Source organism: Cydia strobilella, chromosome Z (genome assembly GCF_947568885.1).
Source record: "Cydia strobilella chromosome Z, ilCydStro3.1, whole genome shotgun sequence".
NCBI lineage: Eukaryota > Metazoa > Arthropoda > Insecta > Lepidoptera > Tortricidae > Cydia > Cydia strobilella.
In genome coordinates, this window is record NC_086068.1 from 57003758 (window position 1) to 57016744 (window position 12987).

General features: G+C 38.6%; 1 protein-coding gene across 1 annotated transcript in view; it reads right to left on the reverse strand.

Annotated features, from left to right (window-relative positions):
* The window catches only part of LOC134755000 (fizzy-related protein homolog), a 100685-nt gene that overhangs the window by 42498 nt on the left and 45200 nt on the right, over window positions 1-12987 (reverse strand). The window lies entirely within an intron of this gene.

The window sequence follows — 12987 nt, forward strand, 5'->3', positions numbered from 1 at the left end:
GGAAAGGGGACGGTCGGTTCCCCATACAAACGTAGTCATCATTTTCCTGCCTGGATATTGACTTTATGGAAAATATTTTTACAGAACCTTGACTGGTTGAAACCCGTATGCTTTACTGCTTCTTAGATATCAGCATTAACTTAGTAAATGATATTATGTAAATGTGGTTAGCGAAACAAGCTCATTTCACAAATGTTTCGTATTGAATTATCTACTCTCTTACTTGAACTACATATCAAGTTATTTTCATTATATGCAAACAAAATAGGTACTTAAGTACGAAATTAGATGACGCGTCTGACTAAACCACAAAATAAAGAGGATATCGCAAACTCGAGAGCGGCATGACAAGACTAATTCTTAATAACGCCGGTTTGTTTGAGGACAATAACTGAGTTTAATTGCATTTATACGTACCTAATATTATCTAAAGGACGCTTCAGTAAAATATTAAAGTCCCACACGCCACGTTTGCCACATCGGTGGCAAAACGCGAAGCGTACTGCCACTTAGTAAGCGAAAATCCGATGGCGCTTGCAACTATTGACAAATTCCACGTTGCATGCTTTCCTTTTTAGGGTTCCGTACCCAAAGGGTAAAAACGGGACCCTATTACTAAGACTCCGCTGTCCGTCTGTCCGTCACCAGGTATCTCATGAACCGTTATAGCTAGACAGTTGAAATTTTCACAGATGATGTATTTCTGTTGCCACTATAACAATAAATACTAAAAACAGTACAAAATAAATATGTAAGTGGGGCTCCCATACAACAAACGCAATTTATTTGCCGTTTTTTGCGTAATTGTACGGAACCCTTCGTGCGCGAGTCCGACTCGCACTTGCCCGGTTTTTTTATGATATAGGAGGCAAACGAGCAGACGAATCGCCTGATGGTAAGCGATTACTGTAGCCCGTGGACAACTGGAACACCAGAGGGGATGCAAGCGCGTTGCCGAATTTTAAGATGGTACGCTCTTTTTCATTTCAAGCATACATATGCTGCCTTAAATACGCCTGGGCTTAAAAGGGTGAGAACACAGATATATTTTTTTAGTAAGACTATAAAAATGTAATAAAACCCCGGGTACTAACTGAGATTTCAAATACCGGTAACAACACCATTTGCTGAAACACCGCATATATTAGTAAACATTATATTATGATATGATATGATTTATTTATCTCACAATATACAATTGCACTTAAAATTACACATGGTAAATTCTTATGTTTTAAGCTTTCGCAAATTATAATTAAATTGTTTAATAGCTTAATAATGACAGTTTTGAATGATTCACGGTTAGTTTCATTAGACTTATATCGACCGTGATTACCTGTTGTATTGTTTTCGAGCTCCCGATATTCATAAAAGTTAATCACGGTCCATATCCCGGCGATATAATAAGCCTTTAAAATCCCCCCCCCCCCGGCACCACGGTTATGGCCGGGGACTTTTGATATGTTCACCTCCTAACTAGTCCAAAGCTAAGAAGTTAAAAATTGTGATCCAAGCATTTCCCTCTATAACTTTTTTTGGGCATTCATTTCCTGGCCTATGGTGGTGTAGAAACAAATATAAAGTGCACACCCCGTAACAATAGTCCAAAGGTTCTATAACAGAGTGGATTGTTTAGGAGGACCAGAATTTTAATTGCTCTACAGACGCATATTATCTATATAATGTCTAGATCAAATTACACTGGTCCACCGGGCAATTATTGCATACAACAACATTGACCAATGAAAGACCTTATCTCTTTCCAATAAGGCTCACGAAAGGTTAACTTGAACGGTCTGAGTCACGGCGCTGTATAAAATTAACAGTCTCACTCATCGAAAAAACGTTTAAAAAAAGAACTCTAGCTGCTAATCTCCATAAATAATTTCATCGTGCAAATATCCTATTTCGGAGCGGCGCACGCGCCGACGCTGACATATGCTGACGATAAAAGAAACGGCCAAGTGAGAGTCGGATTCGCACCCTGAACGTTTTTAATATTTTAGATTTTTTTACTTTTTTTCTTTAGAGTTCCGATTGTCCTCCTGCGTGTACGTACTTAACCCTAAAATTGCTAGAGGAGTAAAGGACTTTTTTTTATTTTGACACATTGTTTGAATAAAAATCGATTTTTGGTTGTATGTACATAGTGTAGTTTTATATTTACAGCAAAAAATATTTAAATTGATAACAAAAATTTTTTCACCAGTTAAACTTGCTGATTGAATTAATGCGGAAGAAGTTCTTTGATGTGTCATGTCAAATATTTGCAAAACTAAAAGAAGACAAAGCACTTACGTATGGGACCCTAAAGAACGTGCATTGGTAATTTGACAATATTTTGAAAGATTCCTAAGGCAAATTAATCGTTATTACGCAATAAAATATTTGCGGCAGTCTGAGGATGGTGTCATTGCTCTGCATTTATTAAAAAATAAAAACTCAAGGACACTGGCGTCAATAGGGGATATTACTGCAATGTTCTGCCACCAGAGTGCAGCACTAGCCTTTTTAGTAAACCATAGGTTTATACATACTGTACCTTTAACAGGTTTTTGACAAGTTTTCAGAGATAATAAAATATGACATTGATGCATCAAGGCGGTTTGTTTACGAAATTTCCCTATCTGCCTCTTTATCGCTCGAATATGCAAGAGTGACAGAGATGTTAGATAACGAAATTTCGATTTTCTTGTTTCGCGACAGACCCTCAGATTGTGGTAGTGGCGCTCCCTACGCAGTTTCGCGTAATATTCTCTATTTGAATAAATGCTGTCATCGAAATAATTACCAGCTGTTTAATTTCAATTTGTCATCGGAAAATTTTAAGAAATTTATTAATAAGCTTCTGTCAAAATGAAATACGCGCTTCTATTGCCGACCATACTTGATGTAGAGTCAGCATCAAAACCAGAGGATGAAACAACGCGCCAAAAGTATCTGACACCCTGAAATACCTTTTCAAATATAGATAAATCTCTACAGTTTGCATTCAAAAGCATTTATAAAAGGGCCCACTGACTATCAGCCCGCCGGACAAGGGCCTGACACTCTTTGATAGAGAAAGATAGTCTTATTGCGATTCCTATAAGAGGAAAGAGAAAACAGTGTCATTCTTTGTCCTTATCACCGACCGGGTTTTTTTTTCATGGTCGGGTTATGGCAGCATAGGTAGGAGGCGATGGCGAAATACCGAAATTTATAAGTGAAAGAGAAAAAGGATTATGCTGCCATACATTAACCTGTCAATACATGAATATGTCTTTCTCTTACCCCTGGTCGCTCGGTTTCATGTCTATAACTACTATACTATGTCAATGCCGCCGGACGATATCGGCCTGTCAGTTGTTCGGAACTGTAAAATTATTGTTCTAACTGACAGACCGATATCGTCTGGTGGAATGATAGTTAGTGGGCCCCTTTAGTCTAATTTTTCTACATATAGGTAGTTATCTTTTTTGAGAATGTTTCTGTTAGAGAATGGTAGAGATTTTTGGCGCAAGTTCTTATCCGCTAGTTTTGATGCAAGAGAATTAAGAAGACGTAGAGTGCACACTCCATACATCGCTTTTGGTCTATAGGTACATCTAGCGTCAAGTAGCGGAACTATCAGTACTGCTACTTTGGAGGGAAGTGTTAATCACACGACACTAAAATAAACCATTTTTTTTTAAGATTCGTACACATTACTGCGGAAATGCTCGTTGCAAAAAAATCTCATGACGTGGAGAAAATCTCAAGCCAGGTTGCATTCTAAGAATCTTTCTGCAGTCACTTATGACATGAACGGTCATTACACCCCGGCTAATCACCTTCCTGGATCTAGCGGGCGGGCATCAATCAGCGGCGTTATCTGTCCGGGGGGGCACGGGAATAAACTTCCCAGTAATGTTTGAGACCTAAAATCAGACTGCTGGTGGAGATGCGAAATTGACTTTGTGGGGGTGACTTTAAAGTTTAAAATTGAACGATGAAGAAGATGTTTGATTTAGTTAGAATTCGGATGTTATAGGTGAGTGTGACATTGGTATCAGAAGCGGCGTGTCGTTGAGAGATGTTTATGGCTTTCATTTCATTTCGCGTCGGCAGGGCATTCATCCTAAATATTAACACCCTGGAACCTACATAGTATCTCATGAGATAGCTAGACAGTTAAAATTTTCACAGATGGTGTATTTTTGTTGCCGCTATAACAACAAGTACTAAAAAGTACGGAACCCTCGGTTGGCGAGTCCGACTCGTACTTGTCCGGTTTTTCTATTATTGAACCAGAGCTGGACTGGGCTCCCATCTCGTAGTACGGCTTAAGAGAAATTTCCGATTAACGCTCCCGCTATGAAATGTACGTGCCGAGATTTTCCCAAGGTGTACTATTAAGGGTCGGTTGCACCAAACCATCTGTCACCGTTTTACTGTTCGCTAAATATTATTGTAAGGAAAGTTTCATAGTTCTCTGCTGCTTGACGTTAATCAGTCTGTTAATTGTGGTTGATGCAACTGGCCCAGTATAGTAAGTATGGTCACTCGCATGTGACACTCCTAGTTTTATCTTAACCTACTTCAACGTAAACGCAATCTTCCGTCCTATCAACTTCAACTCTGATATATTCGAAACGGACTCTACATAATTATATTCATCTTCCGCATCTACAGACTACAGACCAGATATTTAGACCAATTTGTGACTATTCACTGACGCTGAATTGGATGTGGGTAGATACGTAGGTGGAGGCCTCAAAAGACTGTAACAATCCTTCCGATTTGCCAAAATAGTCCTTCGTTCTCTAACTATTCAGCTTTGAATCGTCCGAGTCCACATCCGAACGAATTTGGTAATGTTCTGACCATGTAATTCCCATCGCCTATATTCTAATAAACAGTATAAGCTCAATGTTCGATTATGTATAGCTATTTAAGGTGGTTCGATTTTCATACAAAATTCAATCTGCTTTAATTAAGGCACTACACACTATTACTACACAAATATATGCTCATTTATCTACTTTCGAATATTCGTTTGCGCTAAATTAATAGAAAAACTTTGTTTCATACAGAAATCATACATAAATCAACGTAATTTTTTCATCAATTTTACGTATGTGTGTGTCACAAATGTCGTGTACAAATACGTTGCGTGCGGCGTTGCCACTCTATGACGTTGGCGACGTTGCCTGGCCGACCTGGCAGGATTTGCAGTGCCGTCATGTTTAGTGCATTTTTATTTGACAGTGTTGACACTGACACATAGGGTCATGTTTATTGTGTAAATTTGTTTGTATAAATTGAAAATGATAGCAACGTCTAAATCAAGTTACAAAAATCATCGGTGTTCTGGTCCGCGAAAATCCAGAAAAATTCAGACTCAATTGAAGCGGAATTCATGATGGTGAAGTTTCGTAAGGTAGGTACAGTTTCATTCCTTCATTGTACATTGTAATTTTCTCGTGCCGATCTTTTTAGAAAATAATTCTCACTTCTTCCATAATGGTATAGATATAAGCAGTGAACAATACCTATATAATGTAATTATTACTGTTTTGGTTGCCGAATAGTCAAAGTGTCACTAACTCTAGGTTTTTTTTAGGTATTGTGCAAAATGAAGAGGCATTCTTGGAAATAAAATGTTTTCCTTCATTAGCCAGAAAAAATCAGGACATCCTCACTGCAATAAAGTAAAATAAAACATTTCCTGGGGATTAAAATTATGGAATTTTGTCTATGAATGAAAAACACAATTATTACTAGGTAAGTAAATGATAACTTTATTAGAATCCATATTGTTGCATCATCTTTCTTCCTATAACATTAGAGATTTTGTGCTATCATGATATTATTTTTCTTTCAGGTACAGGGACAACTACGGATAACAAATATGAAAAAATGTTATTTCATTTGTTGTGTGAATCCATCTACACCAACAAGACATCCAGACATAGGCCTCCCCAGGGATCTCCACAACGACTGGTCTTGCAAGACCGGCCAAAATATCGAGAAATAAATAATATAAATAAACATGATAAATATCCCGTTTTCTATAATAGTTACAATTAGAAGGCCATGCAATGTTGTTACTCACTGTACCTACTTGAATCCAAAAAAAATATATAATAAAAGTTTTAATTTTATTTTACAATTACTACTTTATTATTAGTACATTACGATACAAGTGCGAAAAGTAGGAAATTGGCAACGAGTGCCGATAAATTGAAACACGACCGAAGGAAGTGTTTTAATCGACACGAGTTGCGAATTACCTTTTCGCACGTGTATTGTACAACGTTTTACAGTACATAATTATGGCCCTGTACATTTTCGACATATGCATGTATTGTACTAATTACCGCACTAGGGCGGTAACGTATATGTAGCACCATATGTACTAAAAAGTATTTTACAGTACATATGGTGCAACTTTCTCGCCCTAGTGCGTAAAGAGCACTTTTCATGCATATGTCGAAAGTTTAAAGGGCCATATGTACTGTAAAACGTTGTACGATACACGTGCGAATAGGTAATTCGCAACTCGTGTCGATTTAAAACACTCTCTGCGGTCGTGTTTTAATCTGTCGCCACTCTTTTCGAATTTTCTCTTTTCCGCACTTGTATCGTAAATAACTATTTCAAACTGCAAGGGTACGATGATAGATCTCAATTCAATATAATTTTGCAACATTTGGCATTATTAGGTTATAAATTGTATGGAGATGAAATCTATCATCGTACCCTTCCAGTTTGAAAAATACTATAGAGGCTGGGCAGTAAGGGATTGCTTTACTTGTAGAACTATATTTAGCGCTTTAAAAAAAAACTGATACCTGACACTTACAAACCTGGACTTCCTTGGGCTAGTGCTACTAAGAATCGTCAGTATTCTCCATCCTTTCTGAGTTGGAAGAACCCAAAAAGGTGAGATTTGTGAAAGTCAGGTTTTCAATATATGTGGCGTTTTCAACCAAACGGGTACCTACTTATTGTTGTCATATTTCCATAAAGCTTCAAAATGAAATCAACCTAATCGACAACCGACAATGTGGTATCTTTTAGTTCAAAACGTCACATATTTTTATAAAACGTTATAAACTAATTTATTAATAATACTGAATATCTGGGAGAAAAAGAAAACATAAGTAAAAACTCAAAAATGCTCGTTTTCCCAGAGATAAGACCTAGCTAGATCGAACCCCTTACAGCAAATTTCATCGAAATCGTTAGAGCCGTTTCCGATATCACTGAAATATATTTCGGTTATATCGGAATCGGACAAGAACTCGAAGAATAAAAGGTATAAGAAACATAAGATAACACAAAAAGGACAAAAAAAAGTACCCCTGACGTACCAGTCTCGAACCCGAATCCTCTTGCACGTATTTCCACGAACATACCGCAACGCCATTGCAGCATACTTACACTGCATGAAATTGTCTACTACAAGCATCACGGAAACACTGTTTGCATGTGTGAGTAATAGTAGGAAATAGCATGACAGAAACACTCTGTCGACTTTAAAAGTGTTTTTTGCACTAATGAAGTATTTAATGTTTATTATAATAGTTCAATATTTATGTAAAGAGTGCGCTAAACATACTTTTAAGTATACAGATACCAACACTATTCCACAAAAAAATAAAACCTGAAAATTTGCGAAAGTGACGCCATCTAGCGGGGTTTAAGCTTTGGGTAACCTAGTCGAACCACCTTAAGTTCTCGAAGTCATTGATATACTGGTTGGTCAGAGAGAAATGCGCGCACGGCATGAATAGGAACTTTTTTAATTGAGCGTCTTTTGTCACGTAGGACGCCAAATACAGAGCCATCGTCCACACCTTGTATGGAGCGAAGAGTGAACGAACTTGCAAATTGTATGTTAACTTTTGTCGGGATAGGAATTAGAATTGGTTACCGCTTCCGATTGTTACTCGCTTCCGGAGCATCGACAGGATATTTGGTCGAACTGTAACTTTGGCTTCAACTCGAGTTTTCAATCGATTCGAATAGATTATTTTTGTCGGGGTCAAAGCTTTCATGGTCTGTTTTTTTTAATATTTAGGCTACTACAGCGAAAGTAATCTGTAAATAGGTTACAGTTACACGAAAACACTATTATTTCTCTCGCTCTCTCTATCAATCATTACACGTAACTTTTTTAACGTCAAAATTGAAAAAGCACAAGTGAATCTTCAAGATTTATTTCATCAAATACATATATTGAATTGGATTTTATTTTAGTTCATTCAGTTTACTAGAAGACGATCTGGACGCTCCCAGGAATAAATTTTCAAGAAAACTAGATACCTATTGATAATCTTCGATAAACGATGTTTTATGTTACTTTTGTTTTTTTATGACCATATTTTGTAGTAATACCTAAAATATGAATAAACGTTCAGCGCAGTGACATACTGATAAAGTAAAAATCAAAGGTGACGTGTGCACTATCAACGCACATATTCTTGAAAGTGTGTCATGCACTTGAGACTGATAGCAATTTTAAAGAAAAATATCTGAATAGCAAACATTCTCACTGTTAACTGACATACTCGTATCGTACACCTTATTGTAAAGGCATAAGGCTCACCAATGGTCAGTCAAGAGTGGGTTTATGTTAGTACACAAAGTCCGCTGTCTAAAAAAAAACAATGTGTGATAGGTAAAAAGCACGAACATACCGATCTTTCATTTTCGACTCGCTGTAAATCGCGTGAATTCGGTTTCTGTTGGGGTCGCAAGTCTCCTGGTAGTTTTTTTTGCGTCACACATTTTGCTTCATCATCGGAGAACGAACAGTCGGTGGCAGAAGTTACTAAGCGGACGCGTTGTACAAAATAAACTCAACAATATTTTATTTGTTAAAAAACTACGAGTGCGTGTTTGTGCGCTAATTCTGCTGCTATCTGAACCTCTTTGAAGGCTTTGAACTGAGTGAGTCGAGAACGATATTTCTGGTCTATACAGCACCGAGGTTTTAACCTATAATTTTTGACCACCACATGAAATGTTAAATAAATAAAAAGAAATCGTTCCGAAAAGTATTCTTAGCGAAACTTGAATAAAGGTTATTGTTTCTAGAAGAATCCACTTGGCATAATTAAAGCAATTTTAACATATTACAACAGTACACACGAAACACTAAACGAATATTTGCGATGGGTTAAATTATAATTTCAACTGCATATCGTTGTTAATCAAAACGCGCAGTTGTAAATAGTTCAAAGGAAAAGGGACTGAAAGTTTTTGTAAATACGGTACATAATTATGCGTAATTGTTTTGGTCGTATGAGATGTGATTTTTAATTTGTATGACCGCAGCAGAATGCTTACCATTAAATGAACACTTGCAGTGCCGGGTAACAGTATAAGACAGGGGTTATCAATTTTTATACGCATTATAACCTGACTTGTACTTTTTGTGATTACTTTGTTAAATTATATGTTCTGCAATTAATTAGCTTTCAACTAGTACCTAGACTACCTACTAGTAGAGAAGTTATTTTAGTTTTACATTTAGTAACTCTTGGTACAAGATTGTTTCGCCTTATAAAATTTTGTTTAATCAGCCGGGCTAGCACATGATTGGCGCGACAGTGTCTCGCCGCGAGATAAACTACCCGTCCCTCTTTAATTAATACAGTTAGAAAAAGACGGGTAGTCTATCTCGCGGCGAGATACTGTCGCGCCAATCATGTGCTTGGCCTACAGTCAAGATATTTTATTTGTTTAATGAGTGTATTTTAATTGTTATTAATATGGGTATAATGTAGGTTAGCAGTATTTGTAAATAAAAACCGGACAAGTGCGAGTCGGACTCGCCCACCGAGAGTTCCGTACTTCTTAGTATTTGTTGTTATAGCGGCAACAGAAATACATCTGTGAAAATTTTTATCTGTCACCTATCACGGTTTATGAAATACAGCCTGGTGACAGACAGACGGACAGTGGAGTCTTAGTAATAGGGTCCCGTTTTTCCCTTTGGGTACGGAACTTTAAAATGCAGTAAATAATCACTGCAGGAAGCATTCAAGTGACGTCACAGTCAGCCATTTATAAATCCGACTCGAAGGAACAAATCTAGGTTTAGTTTAGACCTAAAGTCCCGTTCCTTCCTAGAAGCATACGAGTAATTATACCGTGACAGTACTCGCCAAAGCTATTTCGGTCAGCACTATAGGCGAACTAACAGTACACTGCACACAGAGTGCATCACAAACGCATGTTGCAACTACTCAACTACACAGACAAGCAATAGATACAGGGTTCCTTCACCTCGCTTATCGACGAGTTAGCCAATAACTTTCTAAAGTAAGTTCTGAAATGGCGTATGACGCGTCCATCTTGTAAGTTTCGACGTGTTCTACATGGCTTGTTGGATTTAGGAAATTACAAGTAAATACAATAAATTACAAATGCTCTTTTTTGCACAACCTTAAAATTTAAAGAAAGAAAGAAACACACATAACAGATAGAGATCCAACAGGCGGCCTTTTCGCTGAAGAGCTATCTCTTTGTTAGGGTTCCGTACCCAAAGGGTAAAAACGGGACCCTATTACTAAGACTCCGCTGTCCGTCTGTCCGTCTGTCTGTCACCAGGCTGTATCTCATGAACCGTGATAGCTAGACAGTTGAAATTTTCACAGATAATGTATTTCTGTTGCCGCTATAACAAAATACATACATACATATAATCACGCCTATTTCCCGGAGGGGTAGGCAGAGACCACGGATTTCCACTTGCTACGATCCTGACATACCTCTTTCGCTTCCTTCACTTTCATAACATTCCTCATACACGCTCGCCGGTTTAGGGTGCTCTTGACCTGGCCTTTCTTCAGGATTTCCCTGATCTGATCAGAGAAAGTCCGCCGAGGTCTGCCCCTTCCAACTCCCGTTTCTACCTCTCCCTTATACACTCTCTTTGTTAGCCTTCTTTCACTCATTCTTTCCACGTGTCCAAACCATCTCAACATACCTTTCTTAATTTTTGTCACTACATCTTCGCTCAGTCCACACTTTTCCCTTATCACACTGTTCCTAATTCTATCTTGTAATCTCACACCACACACACTTCTCAACGCTCTCATTTCCACTGCATTCACTTGGCTCTGATGCCTCTTCTGCCATACCCAACTTTCGCTACCATACATAAGTGTAGGCACCAGCACCCCTCCATGCACAGCCAACCGTGCCTTTTGCGACACCTTCTGGCTGCTCATAAAAGCGTTAAGTGCCCCATTCACGCGATTTCCAGCACTCACTCTCCTTTCAATATATTTATCATGCTTACCGTTCCTAGTGAATAATGTTCCCAGATACACAAACTCTTTCACTTGTTCTACTCTTTCTTGACCAATCAAAATTTCACAGTTTGTCATATATTCCTCCTTTTCAAATACCATAACTTTCGTCTTACTTACATTTATTTTCATTCCTTTCCTTTCAAAAGATCCATGCATTCTAGTTACCATCTCCTGCAACTCTTCACCCGATGACGCTAGCAATACCAGGTCATCAGCGTAAAGAAGACATTTGACGGGTAACCCACTCATTCTCAGCCCACATTCATCATTTCTCAAATCATGCAAACTACTGTCCATGAACAGATTAAACAGCCACGGTGACGCTACACACGCTATAACGACAAATACTAAAAATAGAATAATATAAATATTTAAATGGGGCTCCCATACAACAAACGTGATTATTTTGCTGTTTTTTTTCCGTAATGGTAAGGAACCCTTCGTGCGCGAGTCCGACTCGCACTTGGCCGGTTTTTTACTTATAAGGCCAGAAAATAACAAGGTTTTGATGAAAGTACAGGAAAAGTTTATGAAAGTACTTGGGGGAGATTAAGTGAAACATAAGTATAGTTATTAGAAAATCATATTCGAAATCATTGTTCCGACTGGCAGATAGCCCGATTTTTTATGACGAAGACGAGTGAAGGGTTATATTCACCCTAGTTTTAAAAACCTCTGTAGCGCAGTAAAAAGAAAGTTCGCTTATGGTGTTTTTTTTTTAATGGAACGCGCTCCTGGCGCATTCAGCCAAACGAGTAAGGAGGTGAAGTTATGACGTTCCTCTTTCGAAACAAAAGTGTTATTCCAACTACTTACCACGCACGACCAACCACACCTAGTAACAACCAGTATAAAGTCCACCCCACACTAGCGTCTTTTAAGCGTCGGCGTCGCTGAGCAGTTGCGCCAACGTTACGTCGAGAAGCAGCCATATTGCCACATATAGTTGGTCAAGCAAATCTTGTCAGTAAATAAGAACAAAGAAAACTATACTCATCCTTTTCTTTTGGGTGCTAGTACTAGTGTAAGAAGATAGTATGATTCTCTCTGTCTATGTTTGAAATGAGACAGTCCCTTGACAAACTATAGTTGACTAGACGCCGATGCTCGGGAGACGCTAGTGTCGGGTCACTCTAAGAGCGCTCAAAAATTACGTATATACTCGTAGGTAGCGGTTATGGCTGCCTTTTCATTGAGACGGAGATGAGAGGAGACGTGTGGGACTCAACCAACACCATCCACATCTCTTCTCCGCTCCGCTGGATTACAACCATTGCTATTGGTTGATTCCCACACGACTCCTCTCATCTCTGCCTTAGTGGGATGGCGTCAGGCAGAAAGGCGTGCGATAGCACTGATGCGTATCTGCAAACCGCTCCGGGATGAGAGAGACAGCGCTATGCAGGTTATATAAAGGCGGGATTCCACCAGTGTGCGGCACTGTGCGGCACAAGCATTTTTGTACTGAATTTGCTTGTGCCGCACATTGGTGAAATCCCACCTTAAGGATGTCCCGTGCCAACCCCGGAGCGGCGACACCCAATAGATAGTTTTAGAGTTCACGTTATATTGGCGATTAAAAACTTGCGCTGACGCAACCCGCCCGGTTATCAAACAATGGCGCTTGTGCAGTTATCGTTGCATTCACGTTATCAGGCGACCTGGCCACAGTTTCAATAATAATGCTTTTCAAAAC